Genomic DNA, 17949 nt, shown 5'->3' with positions numbered 1-17949 from the left:
GATTATCCTGCTTGATTTTTCTCTAGCTATAACGTAACACCACATATCTCTTCTATTATTACAAGTACAATTTGCGCAAAGCCAAGCCGCTTATTTCAAGGTCGCTAGATCATATCAGTAGATAAACTGGTCATATTTCAAGCCGCTTATGGAAATTGAAAACATGTCGGACATGCTGGAAGTAGGGACAACGGGCAGATGAGAGGCAACTTAATGACAGATGCTTACGCTGGTACGTGCTACGGAGATTGGATATTAACTACTATATATTCACTATGAAATTAACATGTTGCTTCAGGCTTAACTCCTTTGACGGCTGGGACTGGATCAGACATTTTGCTGCGGTTCAGCAATACGTTTATTTATTTTCTCAAAGGAACTAATGATCACTTTAATATTTTTTTAGCAAACATTTTGATTCTCTTTGAGAAGAAATAATCAATTTTTAGACCAGTGTATAAATGATCCTTGCAGGAGGGACTATTTACTAAGATAAAAAACGAACAATAGTCATGAATAATTTCGATTGGGATACTGTTTAGCAAGCTACTTCACAGCGTCACACACGATTGAGCCAGTGTCCTAATGGTATATCCCATATAGCAAGGTACGATATTCTGTCCTTCAAAGTATATATGGAGATATATCCACACTTTGATTTGAATTATTCATGCAGATTATTATCTGAATCTGGATAATTCGATTAATAAACCACAGATGGAGGAGTTGAAATATAGGCAGGCCGTGTCCATACACACCTTTCTTCCCAGCTACTTCCCGGCCAGGTAATGTCCAGTTCTCCTATGTCCTATTTTTTTTTACAATATAGTGTAAATTGACCTTCCTCTAAAGTCGTTAGCAATTTATAGGTGAAACAGACAACAATTAAATATGTTCGAGAAATGAACTAGATGGTTTCGGCATGACGCATGGGGGGCTTAGCATCAGAATATGCCATGTACTGACTTAGTTATTCCCAATATGTAATTCATTTAGTATTTTTCTCTTAGAGATTAAGTAATAGATTGATTTAATATTTTTGGTCTATTTCTGACCATATCAAGATTTGTCATTTATACTTGAAAAAAGATTAAAGAAATAAGGTCAAAGCCCGGATTCCAATTCTAATTGCATACATTGAGAAACAGATGGCTTTTTAGAATTCAGTAGCTGAATGTTTGGTCCTTTTTGTCTAATATGCGTCTCCTATGCAATTTGGACAAGCATCAAACATTTATTGTTGACAAGTGGCATCAAGCCCAAATATTTATCATGATATTGTACTTAAGCGTCTCACACTTGACACAAATTTCTTTCAATATGAGACTTAGAAAATAATTATTTCAAGTTCTGATTAGTTTTTTTTAATATTTGGTTATCAATAGAATAATTTGTATATAATATTCCTCTAATAACACCTTTAACCATATCGAGTATCAGAAAAAAAGTAGATTTCATATATACTTTTGAACTAATTTCTTATCCTCAAAACTAACAATCAATCATAGCAGTACTCTCACGATACTCTTTATTTTTAGAGATGAGTTTCCTGGTCTGCGAGTTGCTTATATGTTACTCAATATGCTTAACCCATGGTTAGAACAAAGTAGATTTGTTCATGAAATTAATCATGTTACAATTATATTTGGTTTCTTCCTAACAATACAATGCAAAATAGTATCTCTATATGTAGCTGATTTAATGTTATTCTCCTCATTTGTGTTCCCATAGCATGTTCTCGGTTATTCTGCATTTTTTTATTGCTAAAGATTGAATGTTTTTCATAGTGAATTAGTAATTCATGAAATTCCAGCAGTAATGTTGTTTGTTTTCCCATGTACGTCACAAAGGGCTACTTTCATATGTTGTCATAGTCTTGCATTCTAAATTATTTTGTGCTAGCCCGTGCAGTTGAACGGGTTGACGACTAGTTTTTTAAAATGTTCAAGAAATTTTTGAAAAAACAATCAACAACATTATGAATTATGTTCACCTTGAATTCACAAAATGTTCAGCATGACTCAGGCTGGGTGTGGATCTTATCTTCTTGTCAATAAAAGAAGGCGGCGTTCGGCTCAAGCGCCTGCTACAACATCTCCATCCCGGCGGGAAATTCCGGTGGAGGCGGTTGAAGAGACACCCAGTGTTGAATCCTGGCGGCCGAGGAATGTAAATCTGTACCATATCCATCGCAGTGGCCAACCCGGCTGGCGGAGGCATTTTCTACATATCAACTAAATTCCAACGATGAGAAGCCATTGATTAATTATTACTATGATAAGGAGACAACCTAATGATTGAGGAAAGGTTTCATCCAGATCTAGGTAGATGCATTGTAATATATAACATAAGATTGATGGCATGACTTAGAAGATGCATATGTTACAGATTGACAATAAATTCATGAAATTAGTGTCCATGCATGCACTGGATGGTTTTGTGTTTGAAAGCGGAGCATGCATCCACAGTTCATTAAGAGCTTATCTCTCTGGGCCCTAGCCTCTATAATTAGAACACTCTTGGCCCATCACAGTTAATTCTTTACGACCCTCCAAGTAGTAGCTCATGAAGCTTCATTTGCCAAGTGTTAATTACATTTATGCTAAAAAGTGTTAATTACATTTATCCTAAAAAGTGTTAATTACATTTTCCTAAAAATGTGTTAACGATATCAGTACCTACTAGCAGGGTGACCCGCTCGTTTGCGCGGCTAGATGTAAAACATATTGCTATATTTAATATTATGTAGTCCTCGTGATATTGGTCTGGAAGTTAACTATCATCAATAGTCTGGCAAATAAAATGGACATTTTGTAGAAACAAGGTGAAACTTACTAAGGTCATGTTAATGCAAGAAATAAGTAAATAAAGTAGGAGATTATACATCGTGTGTGTTTTCCTCTAAAAGTACTATAGCGTGTTGCATTCCATTGGAAATTCCCACAGGTCTAATATGACCAGACCTTTGTTTTGAACAACTCCAAGAAATTCTATGATAGGACTTCTCTCCTCTAACCCTACTTTTAAATGTTCAAGAAGGGATCATTAAAAAACCTCTAGATAAAATTGGTGTTTTGGATCGATGTGGAATCCATTGGTTTTCATATGTTTTACCCACTTTTCCTCTTCGATTTGCCCTCATCCATATGTTTCCCTATCTTCAGATCAATCATTTTTTATGAAATTGCTTATAATTATTGTTAACTCATTGATGAATCAAATGACCTCTTAGCCCAGGTTGTATTACAACTGTCTATTTGATTAATATTGTATTATCGTCATATCCTCATCTTAATTACTATGATTGTCTTTGTCAGAGTATCACTTGATCTGATGCAATTCTAGCTTTCTGTTATTGAATTTTTTTGAGACATTAATTTTCACTTCCAAAAAGATCATAGACTGTAGCTATTTTTCATTGCCTTTTTATGGCTGAAAACATCTTTGCTACAACATTCTCTATTGATCAGTCACAACCTAGCTGGTCCTTTCACCTCATATGCATGTTGTCGCCTCTAACGCGTTCTTTTATGGGAGTGAAATTATCAGTGAGGAAGTTTCCGGGCTCACATTAGTTAGATAGTGGGTTTACAATTTCTTCATTTTGGATCAAATCCTCGATCATAAATAAAAATTTTGTTCATTATTTTTCATAATGCCATGATATGTTTATCTCTTTCTTTCAACAAATATATTCATCCTTGTATATTCATAAGAATTCTTCTCCAATATTCCCTTGCACTTAAACAAGATGTAGCCTATTTGACACAATGGTGCCCTTGTCTGGTTCTGCACGACTTATACCTTTTGACACAATGACCGATTATATATCGCCAAGCCAGTATAGAAAACCTGTGATCCACGGAAGCATATCTGGCATCAGCGGTACTAACGAGAGAAAAGAGAAATAACCCACTCACCCACCCAAGACGTCGCGAGCACGTATCACAAGCTCGTGTGTTTGATCCATGGCACATAATCGAAACAATTGGATATGTTGTTGTGGATGCACCGCAGTCTGGTTTGAGGGGTATCTACAGGCATGTATTAAGCATTCTCTTTGGTGCATGTGTTTGGGTCTATTGATGTAGAGGCCGGAGGTTATCCTTCTTTTAAAAAAAGTGTTTGGGTCTACTATATCCCATTCTAATATATATTCAAGGCTTGTCAAGTCCGTATTATGATGGATAAAATGAAGCTTCGTTTTATTGAAGAGAATTGTATGTCCGCTTGTTACCATGTTAAGTCATCCCTAGTATTGAACGTGTGTGTCCATTGAGAAAAGAAGTCAACACTTGTACATTGCTGACTCAAAATCCTGTAGCCAGCTAATGTGTGTAGTACATTTGGGAAGATGCCTGTACTTCATTAAATGCCAGCAGCTAGAGACAGGACAATACAGATTTAGCCATCAATTATTGATAATAAAGAAACGACAAAAAATTTGACAAAAGATTGCATCCAGATGTAACTAGATGACAGTAGATCGATGAACTATCGTCCATTGTTTAATGCTTTCACTTGAACGGATCGACAGAGCTCATCATCTCAGTACAGGAACGGGAAGCCGGTGTTCGTCTCCAGCCCAGCAGGGATCTCAGGTGACGGAGGCATCCCCATCTCATCGTCAAACCCTGGCAGGTGAGGAATCACCATCTGCATCTCCTCCATATCCATCCCCGCGGCGAACACCAGCGGTGGAGGCATCTCCTGCATATCCATCCCGGTGGTGACTGCCTATGCCAGAGGCAGCTCCATCAATATCTGCTGCTACATATTTATCTTGGTGGCGAACAGCTCAGGCGGAGGCAGCGTCGCCATCAACATCTGATGCTCCTGCTGATACCGAGCCCCAAAGTACTGCCACTGATCATGAAGAGCTGCAGCGGCAGCGGTGGGGCCACCTCCTCCATGCGGCTCACGTCGACGGGCAAGAGAATCAGGTTGCGCATTCGGAGACGACGTCCTTCACCCGCATCAGCGCGGCAAAGAAGGCTACCAAGTCCTCGTCCCCCATGTTGCGCACGTTCGGGTCGACCTAAGCCGCTATTGGCTCCCCGGCGTCACACTCCTTCGCTGTGACCTCCTCGCGCTCGGTCTGCTTCTTCACCTCGACCAGGTCTGTGCGCAGCTCGTCGAACTCCTGGTGCAGCTTCTCCATCTTCTGATCTTCACTGGCAGCACCCTCCTCCCCCGCACCCTCCCCCACCAGGAAGCGTTCCACGACGGTGTCGACGGAGGGGTGGCTTAAGGAGAAGGCATTGCCGCCGGCCGAGAAGGTGAGAGCGGCCACCTGGGTGCCGGTCAAGACCGCCAGATTGCTCGCCTTGCTGAAGAACCCCACGTGGCCCTTGGAGAATCAGACGTGCGGGGCATCATCCTGCTCGATCCGTCGGATGAAGGTCTTCTTCCGGCCGCTGCCCCCCCCCCCATTGGGCCCTGCCATTACTTGCTCGCTCTGTGGCTAAGCTCAAAGAAAGGGAAGGAGAGGACTTTATATAGCAATCAGGACTGAGCTACGTGCATTAAGTGTGGTGATAGGCCATGAGATTCGATTCGGTATTTGCTAAGCTATATGTCAAAGGATAACTACATACTCTATCGCGCAACAACGACGTGCTTCCGTTTCTTGAGAAACTGTTTGTCGGGTGCATCCCAGGTTTTTTTTTGGAAAATAGAGAAGGGCAGCGGACCGGGGCAGCCGCCGGGGCCGGATCTAGACGGTGGGTGGGGCTCAAGGAGTTTGGTCCGGCACTGAGCAAGCAAGCACCGAAGCGGAAGCTTCTTGTCCCTCGGAGACCAATGCCAAAAATTGAGAAGGCAGCGCCATTGAAGCTCCAGGGCATGGAGGGGGGAAGCGCGCTCTAGGGCGCCGGCAGTCCTGGACTTCCGACATGGGGAGGGAGGTGAGTGGGGAAGGGTGGAGGGATATTATACCGGAGGAGGGGAGCAGAGATACGGTGGAGGCGATAGACGATCTAGATTTCCGAGAGACGAATGGGCAGAGTATGTTCTCGTTTGGTCTCTTGGCAACCATGGATGGATTGGTTTTTTTTTATTCAACAAGGGAACCAACCCTACCTTCTTAACCTACGGGGATTCCGTTACCCAACCACATAGTGTGGTTAGCTTCTACAAACAAGTTAAGTTGGTGAGTGGGGGTTTGGTGGGTAGGGTACGGTGGAATACTCTACAAGACTTCGATGATAAGTAAAGGCGTATCTAGAGGTCCCCTCGGAATAGGGCCCAAGGAAATTTTTAGGGGATAGGGCAGAAAAAGAGGACCGATTGGCCCCCATACTAGGAGGCACACATAACACATTCCTCCTTGACAGCCCATCCTCGATGGGTGTGCTTTGGACCATGAAAAACTGGTCCTATAATTTCAACCTTGCGTGAGCCGCCAAGCATCCTTGCTTGCCCTACGGCGACCTTCGCCATTTCATGCTCGCCGTCACCCCGGTACCTGAGCCTGCGTCGGACCTCGTGTCACCTCAGAATAATGTCAGGAACTCCGCGTCCATTTATACATTAAAACTAAGTAGTCTATTCGTTCACACATGTTAAATCGATATGGACGTGATAAAAAAATGTACATGTATATATTTTTTTCACACAAAAGCTAGCGTTCCTAACAAAGAGCGTATTCCGGCGAAAATTTATCTTTTTCCTGGGCACACATTTGATACAACACATGAAATATATATACGCACCTCAAATCACCCACAAAAAATTGCCAGGAACCCCGCGTCGCCTGACAGGCAAAACAAGGGAGATCTAGATCGCAGCCCCGCATTCTCTCGTCCCTCTTACTCATCTCGCCGCACAATTAATTCTTTTATCGCACACGCTGAATAGTTTTCCCATAAGCAGCCCACGTTTTTTGAATTTGGGGTACCCATCTCATAAATATGGCACGAACATTTATACATAAATTGTTTTTTTATTTTATTTAAAAATATGTTATTAACATTTAGTCTTTCAAATCTATTAAATTCCAGCCACTGATTTCTACTGCTTATTGAAGAGCACCTGCAAGCGCTTGGGGAATCAGGTATGTTAGGCATCCTCTTGATCGTCTTCTTCCGACGACAGCCACCCCCTGATTAGGGGCCACCATTGCTCGCACAGTGACTGGCATACAGAAAGAAAGCAATAATAGAGAAGGTCAATGCAGATGAGTGCGTTACTACATCTCGAGGTAGGGGGTGGGTAGATAACAAGCGATAGAAGATGAATCACTAAGATGAGCTATCTACATTAAAAATCCAGATTGGCATTGAGATTTGTTCTACTCTCTGCCGAATTGTGAGGTCTAGGCAGAAAAGTGTAACTCAGTATTTACGAAAAAAATGGATGAAAATTTGAAGAATTTCTGAAACGTAAATTACAGTTTGGATACGTATGTACGATCGGATTAGCACATCTCTTAATTAAGTAAATGAGACGAAAACTCTAGTAAGTCTGAAACTCAGTGGCGCCGTATATATATATTTTTGGGGAACATAGAGAAATTTATTCGACCAAATGCTCTCTGGACCATCATGCAAGAGACTACTGACCCTGAATCTGGATGGTTCGGCCAGCCAACTCTCAGTTAAAATAGATACATGTGCAGAGATTCTTGGCACAAAGATGAGATGGAGTGCCGAAGCACGGACTACATATTGAATCAAATGTAGTAATATCAGGACCTAGCTGACCTATTTCTGCAATGATTGGAGCCACAACTGAACAATAATTGTCACAAGTATTCCAAAGATTAAGAACTGCCAGGCAATCAGTCTAGACTAAGACTTTTGGGAAGCCTCTGATGTTAGCAAAATTGATGCCCTCTCCAACGACTTTGTTTTAATATAAGTTGAACAGTAACTCCAAAGAGCAGTTTGCTCCTGGCTCCCATAAACCTAGTTAAATATCAAACAACAAATCCATCTCCTTCAATGGAATTGTTAAAGCTTACAGCTATATCCATGTTTAACATAATGATATCGTCTTGTCGAGACCGCCATCCACGGCCTAACCAAATATAGCGTTTCTTGCAAGGGATGTCCAGAAGTAAAAGTGCTTCTTTTGGGAGTTTGATTGAGTTTACCCGATCAAGCTACTCTTTCTCAAGCAGGTGTCTAACTATTCTAGTAGTTCCAAATAGACTACACGATGGCAATATTTTTTTATTGCTGGTTATTCGTGTACAATTAATCTGACAGGATATCAAGGGCCAATGTATTTGGATGGAGCCATGGTAGTCGAACATGAAACCATAACCCAGCTCATGTGTTTTAATGTCATACTAAATAATGTTTCTCAGTGCAGTACCCAGCTCAGCCAAGGAATTTCCTCTCCGGCCGCTTCTATATAAACCTCGGTGACCCTGAGAGATCTTCCTCCACCTCCTCTTTCCTCTTCCTTCATCCCCGACACTGAGCGACCGAGCAATGTTGGCCATGAGGATGGGTGGCAACGACTGGAAGAAGACCGCCCTCCGCTCGATCCTCAAGAAGGACGCCCGGCATGTGTGTTTTTCCAAGCACAAGCGGGGGCTGTTCAGCAAGGCCACCACGAGCATGCTGACCATGCTTTTGTTGAGTCAACCTTGGTCAGCAGCATTTACACAGATGCATGCATAGTTGCATGCCGGCAGAAGCATCAGCTGTTACTTAGCAAGGTAGTAATGGGCAGGTCGGCAGCAATACTTGCGTGCCTTACTATCTAAGGTAATAGCTAGCTTACTATTGTAGGTAGTAGGCTGTGACATATGTGCTCACGTCACAGCTACAAAAATATCCCAGTACTAGGTCGGTTCACTTAGCTATAAAAGGAGCTTCACCCCGGCCGGTTGTAAGCATTCCATTCCGATCAAATACATGGAAACAAGCCACTTTAGTTTCCTCCTCTACTCGTGAGTGTACCAGCTTCACTACTAGTGTGTGTGTGTGAGCAGCCCCGTGTGCTCTGCTAGTTTACTCTAGCTATAGTTTAGACTTGGTTGATCTTCAGACAACTAGCTACTCGCTAGTTCGGGCCAACAATTGGTATCAGAGCCTTTGGTTAGGCCGAAGCATATGCTGAAAGAAGGCGTCGCCGGCGACGGCTCCATGACCGTCGGGGAGAGCTCGGCTGAGGAGGCGCGTGCGGCGGACGCGCTTGCACTGCGAGGCAGGCTAGGAGAGAAGTTGGGTGCACCACGCTCCATGCGAGACGTGGGCATGTCCAGCACCTCCTTCCCTCTCCTCACGCGGACCAACTACCCCAGTTGGTCGGTCATGATGAAAGTCATCATGGAGGCGCGACATATGTGGAAAGCCGTGGATACCGGCGATGTCGAGTACGAGGAGGACCGGTTGGCGATGGAGGCAATCTTGTGCTCCGTCCCACCGGAGATGGTGCTCACCGTTGGCGCCAAGGAGACGGCCAAGGAAGCATGGGACATCATCAAGACTCTACGCATCGGCGTGGAGCGCGTACGGGAGTCGAAGGCCTAGACCTTGCGCCTCCAGTACGAGGAGATCCGGTTCAAAGCCGGTGAACAAGTCGACGACTTCGCCTTGCGGCTGCAAGGTCTCGTCAACAAGCTCGCAACGCTCGGAGATCACATTGACAACAAGATGGTGATTCTCATGTTCCTCCGTGTCGCCCCCAGGCAGTATAAGCAACTGGCCTGGTCCATTTAGAGCTTGGTGGATCTCTCCACCACGACGATCAAGGAGCTGGTAGGGAGGCTCAAGGTCGTCGAGGAGCGTGGCGACGAAGCTGACAACCGTGCTGGCGGTGAACTACTGCTCACCAGGGAGCAGTGGGAGGCGCAGCTTCAGCAGCATGGCCGCGACAGCTCTTCCGGCAGTGGGGGAGGCGCCCCCACGGGAAGCAGAGGGTCGTGACAGAGGCGGAGGCCCGCCCAGAGTGGCGGCGGCAACCGCGGTCGCAAGCCAAACCAGGCAGGGCGAGGCACTAGAAACGGTGGCAAGTGTCGCTACTATAACATGCCGGGTCACTAGATCCGGGATTGCCACAGCAGGAAAGCCGACGAGGCAGCCGCGGCAACGGCAAACCACGTCCATGCTGACGTGGACGGCGGGCCGGCAATGATGCTGTCAAGAGTCGAGCCCGTGCAGGAAAGCTCAGTGTCTCTCGCAACCACGACCCCGACATCCACCCATTCCGTGCGAGAGGCATGGATCCCGTCCATGGGAACCATCACTCCAGTGACAGGCGACAATGACGTTCTCGGGGCCTGTCGACTGGGAGGCGATGAAGACCCGGGTGTGGGGGAGCCACACCCGGTGACGGTGTCCCCGACAACCTCGAGACCCGACGATGTCGCGCAAGTTGGCGCGAGAATGACGCATATGGCGGACCACGCTCCGACCATGATGCTGGCGACCATCGACTCTGTGCAGGAGCGCACGGAGACTCGGGTCACCCACACCCCAACGACGAGATGTTCGGGGTCTACTGCTTTGGCGGGAGATGGCTCCCCGACAACGGCATGTGCGTGCGGCTTAATCTTCCTCAACGAGGAGAGAGCCATGACCACACCCACGCTTGCAGGAGGCAAGCAAAGTGAGGGTTGGTTCCTCGACAACGGCGCCACGATCCACATGACTGGTTCAGTCGACGCGTTCGCGGAGCTGGACCGCTCAATCACCGGGAAGGTGCGGTTCGCAGACGGATCCTTGGTGGAGATTCACGGGCACGGGACCGTTGTCTTCGCCGGGAAATGGGGTGATCACATGGCGTTTACGGACATCTACTTCATCCTGGCGCTCAAGTGCAGCGTCGTGAGTGTCGGACAACTCGACGAGGGCTGGTTCGACATCGGCATCCGCCGCGGTGTTCTCACCATGCGCGACCAGCAGAAGAGGCTACTCATTGAGGTAACCCGCTCGCCAAACCACCTATACAAGCTCGTCTTTCGACCCGTGCATCCTGTGTGCCTTGCTGTCGGCCATGTCTCCGACGCGTGGCATTGGCATGCCCGGCTATGGCACCAGCACTTCGATGGGTTACGAAAGATGGCGCGAAGCAACCTCGTTCGTGGGCTACCTCACATCGAGCACGCCGATGAGCTGTGCGATGCATGTCTTGCCGGGAAGTAGCGGCGCCTGCCCTTTCCCGAGAAGGCACACTATCGGGCGCAGAAACCCCTGGAGCTGGTTAACGGGGACCTCTGCGGCCCAATCACCCCGACAACGCTAGGAGGGCGTCGCTACATCCTGCCGCTAGTGGACGATTATAGCAGGTTCATGTGGGTGCTTCTCCTCGCCTCCAAGGACGAGGCGGAGCAAGCCATTGTCAAGCAGGAAGCGACAACAAAGGTCGAGTGTGGCCACAAGCTGCGTGTGCTACGCACGGACCGTGGCAGCGAGTTCACGTCGGCCACATTCTACAAGCACTGCGCCGATAAAGGGGTGCAACGTCACCTCACAGCCCCTTACTCATTGTAGCAGAACGGCATCGTCGAGCGGAGGAACCAAACTATGCTCGGGATGGCACGCTGCTTGCTTAAGGCAAAGCAGGTGCCGAGCACATATTGGGGGAAGGCCGCGCTCACGACTGTCTTCATCCTCAACCGCTCCTTCACAAGGAGCGTCAATGACAAGACACCTTATGAGGCGTGGTACGGGAGGAAGCCCGATGTACGCTTCCTCCGCACCTTTGGCTGCATCGGGCATGTCAAGACGGTGCGCCCACAGCTGAAGAAGCTCGACGATAGGAGCACCCCAATGGTGTTTATGGGCTACGAGACGGGCTCTAAGGCATACAAGATGTACGAACCCATCTCAAAGCGTGTGCATGTCTCGCGCGACGCCATCTTCGACGAAGACACGCGATGGACTTGGGAGGCGTCGGGGGAGGCCCCGGCAAGCAGCTCCTTCACCATGGAGTACCCGATGTACTCTAGGACCCCGGGAAGTGACACCCCGGGAAGCCCGGGAGGTGTGGATCCAGGAACCACAACCCCAAGAACACCGTCCCCGGGTACGGTGTCCCCGGACACCCCGATGTCAAGCAAGGTGGGTCCCGGGAGGCAGTTCGCAACCCCGCCAACGGCGAGGTCAGAGCTGTTCGACACCAAAGACAGCGTTGGCGCACCCCACAGGTTTCGGCGCATGGGGGATCTCCTTGGCGAGGCTGCGGCAACACCGCAACACCCCGAGGATGAGGACGTTGATGACGATGAGGTCCTGCATCTGATGGCCAGCGAGGAGCCGACCACATTCACGGAGGCCGAGCAAGAGGATTGCTGGCGCCACGCGATGCTGGACGAGATGGCGTCGATCAATGACAACACCACTTGGACACTCACCACACTGCCTGCTGGGCACCAAGCCATCGGGATCAAGTGGGTGTTCAAGCTGACGAAGGACGAGCACGGTGCCATTGTCAAGCACAAGGCGTGCCTCGGCGCAAAGGGCTATGTGCAGCGTGAGGGAGTGGACTTTCAGGAAGTCTTCACTCCGGTGGCAAGGCTGGAGTCCGTGCGGCTCATCCTTGCCGTGGCTGCTCACCGCGGGTGGGAGGTACACCACATGGATGTCAAGTCGGCGTTTCTCAACGGCGACCTTAATGAGGATGTGTATGTCTCCCAGCCACTCGGGTTCATTGCCAAGGGCCACGAGCAGGGCGTGTATCGACTACACAAGGCTCTGTATGGACTCCGGCAAGCCCCAAGGGCGTGGAAAGCGAAGCTCGATGCAAGTCTCGCATCTCTTGGGTTCTCACACAGAGCTTCTGAGTACGGCGTCTACTCGCGTGGCACCGCGAACACGCTTCTCATCATCGGCATCTACGTCGACGACTTGGTCATCGTCGGGGCAGAGCCTGAAGAGGTTCAACGCTTCAAGGGAGAGATGCATCGTCTCTTCAGTATGAGTGACCTTGGGCTGCTCCGATCCTACCTCGGGCTGGAGGTGAACCAGGAGGGTTGTTGCATCACGATCACGCAGACGGCCTACGCCACCAAGATGCTCGAGCGAGCAAGCATGAAGGACTGCTATGCTGTGCATGCTCCAATGGAGGCACCACTGAAACTCAGCAAGGATAGCTCCGTGAAGGCGGTGGATGCTACGCTCTACCGCAACATCATTGGGAGCCTCAGGTATCTCGTGGACACCCGACCGTACATCATGTTCGTTGTCGGATACGTGAGTAGGTTCACAGAAGCCTTGGCAAGCTATCACCTCGCTGCCGTCAAGCACCTGCTCTGGTACATCGCGGGTACGCTCACGCATGGATGCGTGTATCGTCGTGGCGACGACGAGAGCTTGGTCGGATACAGCAACTCCGACCATGCTGGTGATGTGGATTCTCGAAAGAGCACCTCGGGCATACTATTCCTTCTCGGGAATAGTCCCGTCAGCTGGCAATCGGTGAGGCACAAGGTTGTCGCCGTATCTTCGTGTGAGGCGGAGTACATCGTGGCAGCTACAACGGCCTGTCAAGGCATTTGGCTTGCTCGCCTTCTTAGCGAGATGCTGAATCAGGACACCGCCCCTGCGCTCATCTTCGTCGACAACAAGTCGGCGATTTCGCTCTGCAAGAATCTAGTGCTTCACGACCGCAGCAAACACATCGATCTCCGCTATCACTTCATACGTGACTGCATCGAGAAAGGCTCGGTGATCGTGGAGTTCATCCGAACTGGTGAGCAGAAGGCGGACATCCTGACGAAGGCACTTGGCCGCGTCCGGTTCCAGGATCTGCGCGACAAGATCGGGATCATCGACACCAAGCTCCTTCGACAAGGTTGAGGGAGAGAATGTTGAGTCAACCTTGGTCAGCAGCATTTACAAGATGCATGCATAGTTGCATGTCGGCAGCAGCAGCAGCTGTTACTTAGCAAGATAATAGCTAGCTTACTAGTGTAGGTAGTAGGCTGTGACATATGTGCTCACGTCACAGCTACAAAAATATCCCAGTACTAGGTCGGTTCACTTAGCTATAAAAGGAGCTTCACCCCCGCCGGTTGTAAGCATTCCATTCCGATCAAATACCAGGCAACAAGCCACTTTAGTTTCCTCCTCTACTCGTGAGTGTACCAGCTTCACTACTAGTGTGTGTGGGACCAGCACCGTGTGCTCTGCTAGTTTACACTAGCTGTAGTTTAGACTTGGTTGATCCTCAGACAACTAGCTACTCGCTAGTTCGGGCCAACAGCTTTCCGGTGCCCAAGTGGGCGCTGTCATCTTCTCGCCTCGCTGCAAGGCCTTCTCCTATGGCCATTCATCCTTTGACGCCGTCGACAACCACGTCATGCGGGGGACGGTGCAGAGCTTCAAGTCTCCGCCGCCAACAACGTGTTGCAGATGCTGCACCGGCAGCATGGCGAGATGCGCACAGAGCTGGCAGAGAGGAAGAAGTAGAAGAAGCGCGCGCACGAGACCCTGACCAAGGAGCGCGCCACGGGGGACCAGATTGCCGCGTGGCTCGGCCCTGATATGCACGACATGGGTTATGAGGACATGGCGGCCTTCGTCGCTGCAGTCATGCATGTATTGGCTGCTGTCTCCGGACGTGTCAACCAGGTTCTCGTGGAGGCCTACCACATCGATATCTTCCTTAAGCTCCTGGTGCCCCCGCCTCCGCGGCCACCGCTCCATCTCTTCGGTGCCACCACCTTTGAGTTTGATGCCTCAAATGCCGGGCTTAGCCCCCAGGAGTGGACATGCACCAGATGCTTACGGTGATGCCTCCTCCTCCCGGTTTGGCCACCAAGGTGAACATACAATAGGGGCTAATGGCCACGCCGCCGCCGCCGCGTGAATTCCCCGCAGTGATGGTGATGCATATGCTCATGGAGATGGCGCCGCTGCAGGAGTTCGTTGTCGTTATGCAGGGGCATGCTAGCTTTCCCTACCGAGGAGAGAAAGACAAATGCGCACATAATCAAAGTCTAACTTCGCATGAAATCTAATAGTTTCTTGCCACATTTATAGTATTATTCTAAATAAATCAAGCCAGGTCGATGTAAGACCCATCTCCTTGAGTTCTCCATTATCATAGTATCTATCATATTATTAATGGAAAGGTTAGCTGTAAATGGGGCCCGACCCATTTTTGTCTGAGCTGCAAGTCCACCCACGACACACAACTAGGTCCGACCGCTTTTTGTCCTAGTTGGAAGTCCGCGCTCGACATGCAACTCCATGCCTGCAGCGAGATTGCAATTAGTGGTGGGAGCAGGGTTGTCGGCAAGTTTAATTTACACATTAATAAAATATTCATGGTATTTTTTTAATTTTTTTTATAAAAGTCATGACCATTTTCCAAAATTATGATTTTTTTCAGGAATAATGTGTTTTAGTTCATGTTTCAGTTTAGAAAAATAAGCATGATCTTTTATGATTTGAGTCTTTGCTTGTTAGTCTACCACAATCATCCTTGCTGTACACACCTTTTGAGAGAGCCATACATGATTTGGAATTTGATAGAATACTCTATGTGCTTCACTTATATCTTTTGAGCTTTATAGTTTTGCTCTAGTACTTCACTTATATCTTTTAGAGCACGGTGGTGGATTTGTTTTATAGAAACTATTGATCTCTCATGCTTCACTTAGATTATTTTGAGAATCTTAATAGTGTGATAATTTGCTTAAAATCATAATATGCTTGCTATGCAAGATTAATAATAAAACTTTCTTATGAGTGTGTTGAATACTAAGAAAAGTTTGATGCTTGATGATTGTTTTGAGATATGGAGGCAATAATATCAAAGTCATGCTAGTTGAGTAGTTGTGAAATTGAGAAATACTTCTGTTGAAGTTTGCATGTCCGGTGGCATGCACGTATGGTAAACGTTATGCAACAAATTTGAAATATGAGGTGTTATTTGATTGTCTTCCTTATGAGTGGCGGTCGGGGACGAGCAATAGTCTTTTCCTACCAATATATCCCCCTAGGAGCATGTGCTTAGTGCCGAGGTTTTTGATGACTTGTAGATTTTTGCAATAAGTATGTGAGTTCTTTATGACTAGTGTTGAGTCCATGGATTATACGCACTCTGACCCTTCCATCCTTGCTAGCCTCTTCGGTACCGTGCATTGCCCTTTCTCACATTGAGAGTTGGCGCAAACTTTGCCGGTGCATCCAAACCCCGTGATATGATATGCTCTTTCACACATAAACCTCATTATATCTTCCTCAAAACAGCCACCATACCTACCTATTATGGCATTTCCATAGCCATTCCGAGATATATTTCCATGCAACTTTCCATCATTCCGTTCATCATGACACATTCATCATTGTCATATTGCTTAGCATGATCATGTAGTTGACATAGTATTTGTGGCAAAGCCACCGCTCATAATTCTTTCTTACATGTCACTCTTGGATCATGGCATATCCCGGTACACCGCTGGAGGTATTCATATAGAGTCATCTTTGTTCTAGTATCGAGTTGTAATCATTGAGTTGTAAATAAATATAAGTGTGATGCTCATCATTATTAGCGCATTGTCCCAAGTGAGAAAAAAGGCCATAAAAAGAAAAGGCCAAAAAAAGAGAAAGACCATAAAAAAGAGAAGGCCCCCAAAATAAATGAAAGAAAAAGAGAGAACGGACAATGTTACTATCCTTTTACCACACTTGTGCTTCAAAGTAGCACCATGATCTTCATAGTAGAGAGTCTCTCATGTTATCACTTTCATATACTAGTGGGAATTTTTCATTATAGAACATGGCTTGTATATTTCAACAATGGGCCTCCTCAAGTTCCCTAGGTCTTCATGAGCAGGCAAGTTGGATGGACACCCACTTAGTTTCTTTTGTTGAGGTTTCATACATTTATAGCTCTAGTGCATCCGTTGCATGGCAATCCCTACTCCTTGCATTAACATCAATCGGTGGGCATCTCCATAGCCCATTGATTAGCCTCATTGATGTGAGACTATCTTCTTTTTTGTCTTCTCCACATAACCCCCCTCATTATATTTTGTTCCACCCATAGTGCTATGTCCATGGCTCACGCTCATATATTGCGTGAAAGTTTATAGGTTTGAGATTTCTAAAGTATGAAACAATTGCTTGGCTTGTCATCGGGGTTGTGCATGATGAGAGCATTCTTGTGTGACGAAAATGAAACATGACTAAACTATATGATTTTGTAGGGATGAACTTTCTTTGGCCATGTTATTTTGAGAAGACATAATTGCTTAGTTAGTATGCTTGAAGTATTATCATTTTTATGTCAATATGAACTTTTGTCTTGAATCTTTCGGATCTGAATATTCATACCACAATTAAGAAGAATTACATTAAAATTATGCCAAGTAGCACTCCGCATCACAAATTCTATTTTTATCATTTACCTACTCGAGGACGAGCGGGAATTAAGCTTGGGGATGCTTGATACGTCTCCAACGTATCTGTAATTTTTGATTGCTCCATGCTATATTATCTACTGTTTTGGACTATATTGGGCTTTATTTTCCACTTTTATATTATTTTTGGGACTAACCTATTAACCGGAGGCCCAGCCCAAAATTGCTGTTTTTTTGCCTATTTCAGTGTTTCGGAGAAACAAAATATTAAACGGAGTCCAAACGGAATGAAACCTTCGGAAACGTGATTTTCTCATCAGTTAAGATCCAGGAGACTTGGACCCTCCGTCAAGAAAGCCATGAGGCGGTCACGAGGGTGGAGGGCGCCCCCCTAGGGTGCGCCCCCTGCCTCGTGGGCCCCTCGAAGCTCCACCGACGTACTTCTTCCTCCCATATATATCCACGTATCCCTAAACGATCAGGGACGGAGCCAAAAACCTAATTCCACCACCACAACTTTCTGTATCCACGAGATCCCATCTTGGGGCCTGTTTCGAAGCTACGCCGGAGGGGTCATCGATCACGGAGGACTTCTAAATCATCATCCAAGCCCCTCCGATGAAGTGTGAGTAGTTTACTTCATACCTACGGGTCCATAGTAAGTAGCTAGATGGCTTCTTCTC

At 47.0% G+C, this 17949-nt stretch overlaps 1 pseudogene; it reads right to left on the bottom strand.

Moving 5' to 3' along the window:
- Positions 1 to 4548: 4548 nt before the first annotated feature.
- Positions 4549 to 5446, bottom strand: LOC123059712 (uncharacterized; annotated as a pseudogene).
- Between the last annotated feature and the right edge of the window lie 12503 nt (positions 5447 to 17949).

The sequence above is a fragment of the Triticum aestivum genome, chromosome 3A (genome assembly GCF_018294505.1).
Source record: "Triticum aestivum cultivar Chinese Spring chromosome 3A, IWGSC CS RefSeq v2.1, whole genome shotgun sequence".
Taxonomy (NCBI): domain Eukaryota; kingdom Viridiplantae; phylum Streptophyta; class Magnoliopsida; order Poales; family Poaceae; genus Triticum; species Triticum aestivum.
Note: the sequence above shows the minus strand (reverse complement) of the source record. Positions and strands in the feature narration are given on the sequence as shown.